This window comes from Salmo salar, chromosome 26 (assembly GCF_965601325.2).
Source record: "Salmo salar chromosome 26, fSalSal1, whole genome shotgun sequence".
NCBI lineage: Eukaryota > Metazoa > Chordata > Actinopteri > Salmoniformes > Salmonidae > Salmo > Salmo salar.
In genome coordinates, this window is record NC_138316.1 from 9,070,089 (window position 1) to 9,084,648 (window position 14,560).

The window sequence follows — 14,560 nt, forward strand, 5'->3', positions numbered from 1 at the left end:
AGATGGCCCATCTAGAGTTGCACAGATCAACAAAACCAACACCAGTCATCCTAGGCTACTAAATGTCTCTTGAGATCTGACTGTCACAGAATCTGTCAAGGTCCTCGACAACTTCTCCCTGCTGTGGCCTAGGGGCATTGCTTTCCCACAGTTCTCATCAATGTTATTACATTCACATTGAGCCAACTTCTGTGTGACCCCATGAATAACCATTCCCTGTGTCCCAGCTAGGTAGAACACACAGTCTTCCATACCAAATGCATGACAAAATCAGAAAACTCTGCAAAACAACCTTTGATTAGAAATGTTTTTGTGGGTTCACAATCTCTCTTGGTAGCTTGACATGTTGTTTGATTGTCAGTGTCAGTGGAGTCTTGGTAGCAGCTGTGCATTTCTGTTAACACAATTAACACTGGGAAAATATATATCTTTGCAAAAAATGATATGGGGGATTGGAAATGATACAGACAATTACATTGATGGAAGCTATAATCGATCTGCCATGTTAAAGCTGATCTACCTCCTTACAAAAACACTGGGAAAACCGCCTACATCTTCAGATGCTACAGTAAAACACTAGCCAGTGGTAGGTAACAGGTGTATTTCCTGTACACCACAACATCTTTAACTTGACAGGCGTGCACGCACACACACACACACACACACACACACACACGCAGGCACACACAGGTAGGGGAGACCAGGGTGGGGAACAAAGTAACCCTTTTAGGCTTTTGTTTATTATGAAAGGATTAGAGTTAGATTCATATTTTCTACATCAACACCATATATATCTCGATGTTTCTAGGACTTAACAGGCTGTGGGGTTAACTATTACACAGTCTTCAATAGTAAAAATGTGTGGTAATAAAAAAAAAAAGATTTTAAACTGATACTTGGATGAAAATACACTAAATTGACAAATATGTAATATTGACCAAAAACGCAAAATAGACAAATTAATTTAGCCTATTTCATATTAGCATTTAAGTATGAATTTGACTTTTTTCCCCTCATTTTTCTACAGTATTTATTTATTTAACATTTTGCGGGATGAAATCTCTTGATATGCACCATCTTGTTTTCAAGTATCCAAATGAAAAAAAAAATGAAAAAACTATACTTAATAACAATAATAATATGGCAACTACTGGTTAATAATAATGAAATAATAATAAAATCTTACCTTAACAGCATAAAATGTTTTGTACAACTACTAATGGGCCTAAAATGAATGAATAACTGCTAAACTACAACCTATTAAACCTAAGTACCTATAATACATAGCCTACATGCATACATATTTACAAATATCTTATCATTTAGGGTGTATTGAGTTAAAACACGCTTTGGTGTTTACATTTCACATCCTTAAGTTACACTATATTTTTGTTAGAATGTAACATGTAACAATTTCAAAGATTTTACTGAGTTACAGTTCATATAAGTAAATCAGTCAATTTAAATAAATTCATTTGGCACTAATCTATGGATTCCACGACTGGGAATATAGATATGCATCTGTTGGTCACAGATACTGTATCTTAAAAAAAGGTAGGGGCGTGGATCAGAAAACCAGTCAGTATCTGGTGTGACCACCATTTGCCTCATGCAGTGCGACACATCTCCTTCGCATAGAGTTGATCAGGCTGTTGATTGTGGCCTGTGGAATATTGTCCCACTCCTCTTCAATGGCTGTGTGAAGTTCCTGGATATTGGCGTTCACTGGAACACGCTGTCGTACATGGCAATCCAACATTTTCAGCTTCCAGGAATTGTGAACAGATCCTTGCGACATGGGGCCGTGCATTATCATGCTGAAACATGAGGGGATGGCAGCGGATGGATGGCACGACAATGGGCCCCAGGATCCCATCACGGTATCTCTGTGCATTGAATTTACCATTGCTCATGAAACCAACACTTTACATTTTGCTTAAATTTTGTTCAGTATATATTTACTTTAGGGCCTCAAAACCCATTGCATGACCACCAAACTGCAGTATGCCTAAACCTCCCCAGTCACTACAGGCACCCTAAAGGTTATACTAAAATGTTTCACATATTAAAGGGCTATATGTTATTTCCTTTGAACATTGAACACATGTCCGCACATGCTTTTCTCCCCCCTACTCTCGCCACCTCGTTGAGACCTCTGCTATTGCGCCTCGAGTTCATCATAGGCCTACTTTCTGCAAACCTCTCCCACCACTCAGCGGAGCCATACTTCATTCCCATGTTCGCTTGCTTTCTCCCTTCCCACGCTTGATCAATAAAACATGCGCTCGCGGTCGCTCTCTTTCACCTCTCCACTCCCTCGTCTCTCTGAAGCCGCTGACTGAGTTGATGAAACAGCAAAGACAGAGAGCTGACGGAGAGCTGCAAACATGACAATGGTTGAAATGGAGATATTTCACAGTCTGCTTGTCCTAGGAGTAGTCGTGGTCACAAGTTTTGAGAATGACACAAATGTAAATTTTCACAAAGTCTGCTGCCTCAGTTTGTATGATGTCAATTTGCATATACTCCAGAATGTTGTGAAGAGTGATCAGATGAATTGCAATTAATACAAAGTACCTCTTTGCCATGCAAATGCACTGAATCCCCCAAAAACATTTCCACTGCATTTCAGCCCTTCCACAAAAGGACCAGCTGACATCATGTCAGTGATTCTCTCATTAACACAGGTGTGAGTATTGACGAGGACAAGGCTGGAGATCACTCTGTCATACTGATGGAGTTCGAATAACAGACTGGAAGCTTCAAAGGGAGGGTGGTGCTTGGAATCATTGTTCTTCCTCTGTCAACCATGGTTACCTGCAAGGAAACACGTGCCGTCATCATTGCTTTGCAAAAAAGGGGCTTCACAGGCAAGGATATTGCTGCCAGTAAGATTGCACCTAAATCAACCATTTATCGGATCATCAAGAACTTCAAGGAGAGCAGTTCAATTGTTGTGAAGAATGCTTCAGGGCGACCAAGAAAGTCCAGCAAGCTTCAGGACCATCTCCTAAAGTTGATTCAGATGCGGGAACGGGGCACCACCAGTACAGAGCTTGCTCAGGAATGGCAGCAGGCAGGTGTGAGTGCATCTGCACGCACAGTGAGGCGAAGACTTTTGGAGGATGGCCTGGTGTCAAGAAGGGCAGCAAAGAAGCCACTGCTCTCAAGGAAAAACATCAGGGACAGACTGATATTTTGCAAAAGGTACAGGGATTGGACTGCTGAGGACTAGGGTAAAGTAATTTTGTCTGATGAATCCCCTTTCTGATTGTTTGGGGCATCCGGAAAAAAGCTTGTCCGGAGAAGACAAGATGAGCGCTACCATCAGTCCTGTGTCATGCCAACAGTAAAGCATCCTGAGACCATTCATGTGTGGGGTTGCTTCTCAGCCAAGGGAGTGGGCTCACTCACAATGTTGCCTAAGAACACAGCCATGAATAAAGAATGGTACCAACACATCCTCCGAGAGCAACTTCTCCCAACCATCCAGGAACAGTTTGGTGACGAACAAAGCCTTTTCCAGCATGATGGAGCACCTTGCCATAAGGTAAAAGTGATAACTAAGTGGCTCGGGGACAAAACATCGATATTTTGGGTCCATGGCCAGGAAACTCCCTAGACCTTAATCCCATTGAGAACTTGTGGTCAATCCTCAAGAGGCGAGTGGATAAACAAAAACCCACAAATTCTGACAAACTCCAAGCATTGATTATGCAAGAATGGGCTGCCATCAGTCAGGATGTGGCCCAGAAGTTAATTGACAGCATGCCAGGGAGGATTGCAGAGGTCTTGAAAAAGAAGGGTCAACACTGCAAATATTGATGTAATTGTCAATAAAAGCCTTTGACACGTATGAAATGCTTGTAATTGTACTTCAGTATTCCATAGTAACATCTGACAAAAATATCTAAAGACACTGAGGCAGCAGACTTTGTGAAAATGTATATTTGTGTCATTCTCAAATCTTTTGGCCACGACTGTACATCCCCTGTATTGTCCTGGAGACTGAAGTCGTCTAATATAGTTTCTATTAAATAAAATGTCAGTGTTTGTTAATTACAACCACTTAATTTGTAAAAAGGTGTCTAAAGGTAGGTATAGCCAGGGCCTTCCGGGTGGCGCAGTGGTCTAAGGCCACTGCGCCACCAGAGATTCTGTTCGAGCCCAGGCTCTGTTGCAGCCGGCCGTGACCGGGAGGCCCATGGGGCGACGCACAATTGGCCCAGCGTCATCCGGGTTAGGGAGGGTTTGGCCGGCAGGGATATCCTTGTCTCGTTGCGCACTAGCGACTCCTGTGGCGGGCCGGGCGCAGTGCATGCTGACCAGGTCGCTAGGTGTACGGTGTTTCCTCTGACACATTGGTGCGGCTGGCTTCCGGGTTGGATGTGCATTGTGTCAAGAAGCAGTGCGGCTTGGTTGGGTTGTGTTTCGGAGGACGCATGGCTCTTGACCTTCGCCTCTCCCGAGTCTGTACGGGAGTTGCAGCAATGAGACAAGACAGTAACTACTACCAATTGGGGAGAAAAAGGGGTAAAAAAAGGTAGGTATAGCCCAAGGCTACGTTGTGCTGTTCCATGGGTGCCGCATGCAGATTTTCATTGGGACTGATTTCTACCTTGAAACAGGTGTGCGCACTCTCCAGCCAGTCACAATAAAGTACCAGGTAGAAACTAAAATCAGTTGCACGTTCAGCGGGACTCATGATTTTGGAAGATGGAAATATGTTATGTAGAACAAGGAATCCTGTCGGCTCTATGGTTTTTCTATCTGCAACGTTCGTCAATGTTTGGCAACTGAACGTGGTGCAGCCCTTGTGGACTTGAGGGCCTGAGTTGTGCACCCCTGCTATAGAATAATGACATTTCCAACTGAAGGCAACATCAGAAGTATTTTACCTAGACAAATATCCCAGTTGCTTTAACCGACATAATATCTTATTGTTAAAATTAAGATATTGCCATGGCTGAATTTCTGTAGTTCAATGCTTCCATTGTCTCCCCCTTCTGGCTATTGGGCTAAAATCCATACTGCGGTCTCAAAATATATATGGCAAGGTAAGCGAGCCCAGATAAAATCAACAAACTTGCAAAGAAGCAAAGACATAGGACTATTCATAACAAACGTTAAATTGTATTTCCAGGTATTAGCATTTCATACATTTGTTTAGACATTATTCTTCCACCTCCACTGGCTGAGTATGGAGATACATATGGTGTCTCTCCTATTGCACTGGAAGGGGTGGTCTTCACTGATGTATCCTTTAAACAATGATAAACTACGCTTTGGTCCTATTATTGCTCACACAATTTCTATTTGGGACAAAATAGAAAAACTATGTAACTGGGAATCGAAATGACATCGACGGGACAGTAGTGGAGAGGGTAGTAAGTTTTAAGTTCCTCGGCGTACACATCACGGACAAACTGAATTGGTCCACCCACACAGACAGCGTGGTGAAGAAGGCGCAGCAGCGCCTCTTCAACCTCAGGAGGCTGAAGAAATTCGGCTTGTCAACAAAAGCACTCACAAACTTTTACAGATGCACAATCGAGAGCATCCTGTCGGGCTGTATCACCGCCTGGTATGGCAACTGCTCCGCCCACAACCGTAAGGCTCTCCAGAGGGTAGTGAGGTCTGCACAACACATCACCGGGGGCAAACTACCTGCCCTCCAGGACACCTACACCACCCGATGTCACAGGAAGGCCGTAAAGATCATCAAGGACAACAACCACCTAAGCCACTGCCTGTTCACCCCGTTATCATCCAGAAGGCGAGGTCAGTACAGGTGCATCAAAGCATGGACCGAGAGACTGAAAAACAACTTATATCTCAAGGCCATCAGACTGTTAAACAGCCACCACTAACATTGAGTGCCAACATACTGACTCAACTCCAGCCACTTTAATAATGTAAAAATGTATGAAAAATGTATCACTAGCCACTTTAAACAATGCCACTTCACATAATGTTTACATACCCTACATTACTCATCTCATATGTATATACTGTACTCTATACCATCTACTGCATCTTGCCATCTTGATGTAATATATGTATCACTAGCCACTTTAAACAATGCCACTTTTATATGTTTACATACCCTACATTACTCATCTCATGTACTCGATACCATCTACTGCATCTTGCCTATGCCGTTCTGTACCATCACTCATTCATATATTTTTATGTACATATTCTTCATTCCTTTACACTTGTGTGTATAAGGTAGTTGTTGTGAATTTGTTAGGTTAGATTACTCGTTGGTTATTACAGCATTGTCGGAACTAGAAGCACAAGCATTTCGCTACGCTCACATTAACATCTGCTAACCATCTGTGTGTGACAAATACAATTTGATTTGATTTGATCAACCTTATACATTTAAAATTTGTTCACAGGCTGTATTTAACACCAAGAAAAAGTTTTAGCATGAAAATGGCCCCAACTCCCAACTGTTCACTGTGTCCCCTAAATCAGGTAGGCACATTCCTTCAAATGGTGTGAGAGTGCCCTGCAGTTAAATGCTTTTGGGACAAAGTTATAAAAATCATTTTCAAGTTCATGTATGTAAGTATTCAATGCTTTGCATCTGCTGTGTTACTTAAGAAGATAGCTCCTTGAATCTCTCAATCAGAGACGATTACTACTGACAGGCAGCACTGCCGCAAAAAAAAACATGTTGGCTCTTAGATGGCAATCAACTCACTCTCTTCTAAAATATATTTAGATTTTTTTTAACACTTTTTTGGTTACTACATGATTCCATATGTGTTATTTCATAGTTTTGATTGATTCACTATTATTCTACAATGTAGAAAATAGTAAAAAATAAAGAAAAACCCTTGAATGAGTAGGTGTGTCCAAACTTTTGACTGGTACTGTATACAATTGAAGTCGGAAGTTTACATACACTTAGGCTGGAGTCATTAAAACTCATTTTTCAACCACTCCACAATTTTCTTGTTAACAAACTATAGTTTTGGCAAGTCGGTTAGGACATCTACTTTGTAAATGACACAAGTAATTTTTCCAACAATTGTTTACAGTCAGATTATTCCACTTATAATTCACTGTATCACAATTCCAGTGGGTCAGAAGTTTACATACACTAAGATTACTGAGCTTTTAAACAGCTTGGAAAATTCCAGAAAATTATGTCATGGCTTTAGAAGCATCTGATAGGCTAATTGACATCATTTGTAAAATGAGTCCTATATCGACATAACCTGAAAAGCCGCTCAGCAAGGAAGAAGCCACTGCTCCAAAACCTCCATAAAAAAGACAGACTACGGTTTGCAACTGCACATGGGATCAAAGATCGTACTTTTTGAAGAAATGTCCTCTGGTCTGATGCAACAAAAATAGAACTGTTTGGCGATAATGACCATTGTTATGTTTGGAGGAAAAAGGGGGAGGCTTGCAAGCCGAAGGACACCATCCCAACTGTGAAGCACGGGGGTGGCAGCATCATGGTGTGGGGGTGCTTTGCTGCAGGAGGGACTGGTGCACTTCACAAAATATATGGCATCATGAAGAGGAAAATTATGTGGATATATTGAAGCAACATTTCAAGACATCAGTCAGGAAGTTAAAGCTTGGTTGTAAATGAGTCTTCCAAATGGACAATGACCCCAAGCATACTTCCGAATTTGTGACAAAATGGCTTAAGGACAACAAAGTCAAGGTATTGGAGTGGCCATCACAAAGCCCTGACCTCAATCCCATAGAACATTTGTGGGCAGAACTGAAAAAGCGTGTGCGAGCAAGAAGGCCTACAAACCTGACTCAGTTACACCAGCTCTGTCAAGAGGAATGGGCCACAATTCACCCAACTTATTGTGGGAAGCTTGTGGAAGGCTACCCGAAACGTTTGACCTAAGTTAAACAATTTAAAGGCAATCCTACCAAATACTAATTGAGTGTATGTAAACTTCTGACCCACTGGGAATGTGATGAAAGAAATAAAAGCTGAAACAAATAATTCTCTCTACTATTATTCTGCCATTTCACATTCTTAAAAGAAAGTGGTGATCCTAACTGACCTAAAACAGGGATTTTTTTACTAGGATTAAATGTCAGGAATTGTGAAAAACTGAGTTTAAATGTATTTGGCTAAGGTGTATGTAAACTACTGACTTCAACTGTATATACACTACCGTTCAAAAGTTTAGTGTCACTTAGAAATGTTCTTGTTTTTGAATGAAAAGCATTTTTTTGGTCCATTAAAATAACATTAAATTGATCAGAAATACAGTGTAGACATTGTTAATGTTGTAAATGACTATTGTAGCTGGTAACGGCAGATGTTTTTAATGGAATATCTACATAGGTGTACAGAGGCCCATTATCAGCAACCATCACTCCTATGTTCCAATGGCACGTTGTGTTAGCTAATCCAAGTTTATAATTTTAAAAGGCTAATTGATCATTAGAAAACCCTTTTGCAATTATGTTAGCACAGGTGAAAACTGTTGTCCTGATTAAAGAAGCAACAAAACTGTCCTTCTTTAGACTAGTTGAGTAGCTGGAGCATCAGCATTTGTTGGTTCGATTACTTTGGTTCGATTGCTTTAGCAGTATGCTTAAGGTCATTGTCCTGCTGTAAGGTGAACCCCCGTCCCAGTCTCAAATCTCTGGAAGACTGAAACAGGTTTCCTGCAAGGATTTTCCAGGATTTAGCGCCATCCATCATTCCTTCAATTCTGACCAGTTTCACAGTCCCTGCCGATGAAAAACATCCCCTCAGCATGATGCTGCCACCACCATGCTCACTGGGGGGATGGTGTTCTCGTGGGGATGAAAGGTGTTGGGTTTGCGCCAGACATAGCATTTTCCTTGATGGCCAAAAATCACAATTTAAGTCTCATCTGACCAGAGTACCTTCTTCCATATGTTTGGGGAGTCTCCCACATGCATTTGGGCGAACACCAAATGTGTTCGCTTATTATTTTCTTTAAGCAATGTCTTTTTTCTGGCCACTCTTCCGTAAAGCCCAGCTCTGTGGAGTCTTCGGCTTAAAGTGTTCCTATGGACAGATACTCCACTCTCCGCTGTGGAGCTTTGCAGCTCCTTCAGGGTTATCTTTGGTCTCTTTGTTGCCTCTCTGATTAATGCTCTCCTTGCCTGGTCCGTGAGTTTTGGTGGGCGGCCCTGTCTTGGCAGGTTTGTTGTGGTGCCATATTCTTTCCTTTTTTTAATAATGGATTTAATGGTGCTCTGTGGGATGTTCAAAGTTTCAGATATGTTTTTATAACCCAACCCTGATCTGTACTTCTCCACAACTTTGTCCCTGACCTGTTTGGAGAGCTCCTTGGTCTTCATAGTGCCGCTTGCTTGGTAGTGCCCCTTGCTTAGTCGTGTTGCGAACTCTGGGGCCTTTCAGAACAGGTGTATAGATTACTGAGATCATGTGACACTTAGATTGCATACAGGTTAACTTTTTTAACTAATTATGTGACTTCTGAAGGTAATTGGTTGCACCAGATATTATTTTGGGGCTTCATAGAAAGGGGGGTGAATACATATGCACACACCACTTTTCCTTTTTTTTTTTTTTTACTTCACAAATTTTTACCATTACCAGTTGTAATGCAACAAAATAGGAAAAACGCCAAGGGGGTGAATACTTTCACAAGGTACTGTATTTGCATGATTTAGCATAATTAATTAATTAACCGTTTTGTTTCATCCATGTGACAGACCAATACTGGTTCATAACATGTGACAGACCAATACATCACGAAGGCTTCTTTCTCTCTAAACTGAGACCTTGAAACTGAGATATCTTTAGTTCATTCTTAAAACGTGGTCTGGGCGTACTGCCAAATTGCAGCTACTGATAGTGAGGATTTGTGCATGAACACAGAAATTGGTTATTAGAACAGCACATGAATAGAAGACCGAAATTAATTATAAGAAAAGCACAAACATTAAAATTCCCATTAAAGTTTCTTCAAGTGCAGTCACAAAAACCATCAAGCGCTATGATGAAACTGGCTCTCATGAGGACCGCCACAGGAAAGGAATACCCAGAGTTATCTGCTGCAGAGGATAAGTTCCAGCCTCAGAAATTGCAGCCCAAATAAATGCTTCACAGAGTTCAAGTAAAAGACACATCTCAAAATCAACTGTTCAGAGGAGATTGCCTGAATCAGGTCTTCATGGTCAAATTGCTGCAAAGAAACCACTACTGAAGGACACCAATAATAAGAAGAGACTTGCTTGGGTCAAGAAACATGCGCAATGGACATTAGACCGGTGGAAATCTGTCCTTTGGCCTGATGAGTCCCAAATGTGAGATTTTTGGTTCCAACTGCCGTGTCTTTGTGAGACGCAGAGTAGGTGAAGGGATGATCTCCGCGTGTGTGGTTCCCACCGTGAATATATATAGAACATATAGTGCCTTCAGAAAGTATTTACACCCCTTTTACTAATAAGCCAAGGGCTATGAATTCTTTCTGAAGGCAATGTATAGACCTATTTTCATATGTTTTACTTTCTTTGCTTTCAGGCCCACAGGGAAGGGGTGGTATGGGGAGGGTTTTCTCTGGTCTCCGAGATGGGGTGCAGGAGGGTGGATCTGTGTACTTTTTAAATATTATTGCCCGTCTGTGATCTGAACCCCTCCCAGAATTATTATTTTTTATAATAAAAAGCTGTTCACAAAAAATATATATTTAACCTAGGAGAACATAGGGACTGTTGGGTTGAATATAAATCTACTTACAGTTGATGTGACAGCTTGTCAGGATTAAAATAGCCCACAGTATGCTGTTATTTTAACACTTAGCTGCTGTAACCCAGCTGTGGTCACACCTGCAGAGCCACCTGGGCTGGTGTGCATTTCTATCTGTGTATTACATAGAACAGTAATTAGCAAGTGCATTAGCGTGTATTATGCAGCATTATCATAATTATGCTTCAATGTTATCAAGGTTACATTACATTTCCATCCACTTTTTGTTATATGATTATGTGTAATAACTGTCAGACCATATAACTTAACCTGACTATTAGGACAAGCTTATTCCATCAGTAGTTCTCACTCATGCCACCAAATGTAATATTTACAGCAAATGACAAAGCAGGTCACTGTCACTGAATATTTTATGTGGGTATTCTCAAAACATCCAAGCTAATTATGACAATGACTTGTAGTCAAATTTGATATTTGCGGTGTGCAACTCAACTCTCAGAACAGTGCGTGTAGTATTCGCAAACATCAACACTTAGTCTAACATCTACTGGCAGCTGAACAATACAACACAGCACACACTTTATAGTAGGCTTAGATTGAATGATGTGGCAAATAGTAGTGGCAATATCATCCGTTATTATGCTCAGTAATTTTCCTTCCAAGATGACGGACCCCGGTGGCTTGTCATTGTTGATGATACAATATTTTCACCTCTTCCACACTCACTTTACGGAATTCAAAATTACAGTGCTTGTCTTTCATAATTTGATCAGTTATACTAGGATGTGTACTGTCAGTGTTTATTGCTGGCATGTCATGCCTAAGTTTGCTAATCTTGTCAATGAAAAAAATCATTAAAGTAATTGGCAATATCAGTGGGTTTTGTGATTAATGAGCCATCTGATTCAATGAATGATAGAGCTGAGTTTGCCTTTTTGCCCAAAATTTCATTTAAGGTGCTCCAAAGGTTTTTACGATCATTCATCTTTGTTTCATAGTGTAGTTTCTTCTTCTTTTTATTCGATTTAGTCACATGATTTCTCAATTTGTAGTAAGTTTGCCAATCAGTTGTGCAGCCAGACTTATTTGCCATTTATTTTGCTTTATCCCTCTCAACCATACCATTTTTCAATTCCTCATCAATCCACTGATCTTTACAGTCATTTTCTTAATGGGTGCATGCATATTAGTGACTGCAATAAGCAATTTCATAAATGTGTAAAGAGCAGCATCTGGTTGCTCCTCATTACACACCACAGAACATTGGTTTTCCTAGATATGGAGACTAGATTGTGACTACATCCGATGGATTTGAATACTGCTTTAAAGCAAATTCCTGCAGCATTAGTAAAGATGTGATCAATACATGTTGATTATTTCATTCCTGTGCTGTTTGTAACTTCCCTGGTAGGTTGACTGATAACCTGAACCAGAAGTTGTAGGCCACTCAAGCTCACATAACGGGACTATCTAGAAGAAAAAGAAACGCCCACCTATTAAGGCGAGGTGCTGGCTAGCGGAGTAGAAAACTAGAAAATAAGGGAGAGCCGCACACTCTAGGAGCTCAGATGCAAAAATGTAATATCCAACGTTTCGACAGCCAAGCTGTCTTCATCAGGGTATGATCACAAACACTGCGAGATGACTCGTTTATATAGTGACAAAAGACACACAGGTGTCTGTAATCATGGCCAAGTGTGGCCTAATATCACTGGTTAATTCTCAAATATAAAAATGACATACAAAGAACACCATACAAAAAAACTAATGGATAGCATACGAACGGGACAGCCAATTGCTGAAGCGCGTAGCGCGTAAAAATCGTCTGTCCTCGGTTCCAAACTGCCTCTGGAGGTAATGTCAGCACAATAACTGTTAGTCGGGAGCTTCATAAAATGGGTGTCCATGCTGAGCAGCCGCACACAAGCCTAAGATCACCAAGCGCAATGCCAAGCGTCAGCTGATGTGGTGTAAAGCTCACCGTCATTGGAGCAGTGGAAACGGTTTGGCGGATGCCAGCAGAATGCTACCTGCCCCAATGCATAGTGCCAACTGTAAAGTTTGGTGAAGGAAGAATAATGGTCTGGGGCTGTTTTTCATGATTCATGCTAGGCCCCTTAGTTCCAGTGAAGGGAAATCTTAATGCTACATCATACACTAACATTCTAGACGATTCTGTGCTTCCAACTTGGTAGCAACAGTTTGGGTAAGGCCCTTTCCTGTTTCAGCATGACAATCCTCCCGTGCACAAAGCCGGGACCATACCGAAATGGTTTGCCGAGATTGGTGTGGAAGAACTTCACTGGCCTGCACAGAGCCCTGACCTCAACCCCATCGAACACCTTTGGGATGAATTGGAACGCCGATTGTGAGCCAGGCTTAATCGACAAACATCAGTGCCCGAACCTCACTAATGCTCGAGGCTAAATGGAAGAAAGTACCTGCAGCAATGTTCCAACATGTAGTGCCTCTAACTTTCTCACTCATCATTATTCACGATTAATTCATGATTATCCATAATCATGGTAGCATCCACATTAATGTAGAAGTGTTTATAAACATATATTCTTATTTACAATTAAAGTGACAACAAAATGACACAATACTTTATTTACCATTCATTTCTTTTGGGCACAAAATAATCTGAAACAACCTAAACAAACTGGAAATCCATCCAACAAGCTTGTAGACTCAAGCTTGATGTAGTCATTGCGTGCTAGGGATATGGGACCAAACCAACTTCATACTATATTAATACACATAAATGAATGTCATTTTAACCCCATGTATAATTTCAAATCCAAAGTGCTGCAATACCTCAATCAAAATGGATCAGTTCCCTTTGCTTTCCTTAGATGACAGACACAAGGCCAGGATCACCCCTTCAGCTGCTGTAACGCAGCATGTTGGCTCCACGTTCACATGTTCGTCATCAAAAACAAAGCAGTGCCAGACAAGGGAGAACCTGCCAAGGGAGACAATAAATGAGGCATGCTGTTTGATCTAACAAAGAGGTCTGGTCCTGGCGGAGGATGTTATGGGCGTTCTGGTGTACAGCTGACATCGGCAGATAATGCCCCTCTGGGGTGTCCTAAGAGCCTGTGTAACTACATATACACTTAAGTGCCTCTTCAGCTACAGTGGACATGTGGTCCAGTTCCCTCTTGTTTCGGTAGTAGTGCTTCTCTGTTCTATGGCATCAGTTGGTTGAAGCAAGTTCAGTTGGCTGCTGGCAGCTTGGCACCACCGTCTTTGCAGATGTCATTCCAGCAAGGGTCTAGCCTACATCAGGGACCATATGGATCAAGCATCTCAGAGTAGGAGTGGAGTGCTGAAGATGCTATATTAAATACAGGCACAGGGCTATTCAATTCCATCCTTTTCCCTGGCAGTTAATAATTGATTGACCAGTTCCCCCACCTGGTAGCCCAGGAACTCTGTCTGCAGATAACTGTCATAATAATAATTATAGCTAAGTACTTATCTCATAGCCCGAGCACAGCTTATTATGGTTCCGTTGGAAGCCTGAGGGCTCCGCACACCATCAAAATATGCACCTTAACTACAAATACTCCGACTTCGCTAATAAATCTTTCACCCCTTTCTTATGCCTTGAACCAAACATGTCCCCATAGTCAAAACTGAGTTAAGAGAAGAATTCAACTCTAGGAGACAATGCAAAAGTTAATGTAGTACATTAAGTCACTGAAAGGGATTCATTTTTACATTAGTCATTTAGCAGATGCTCTTATCCAGAGTGAGTGCATACATTTAATAGAATGTCATTGTTGAAATATAGATTTATTTTGAAATTACACTGTGGTGTAAGACTTGACATGCTTTGAAACCCCAAAACCA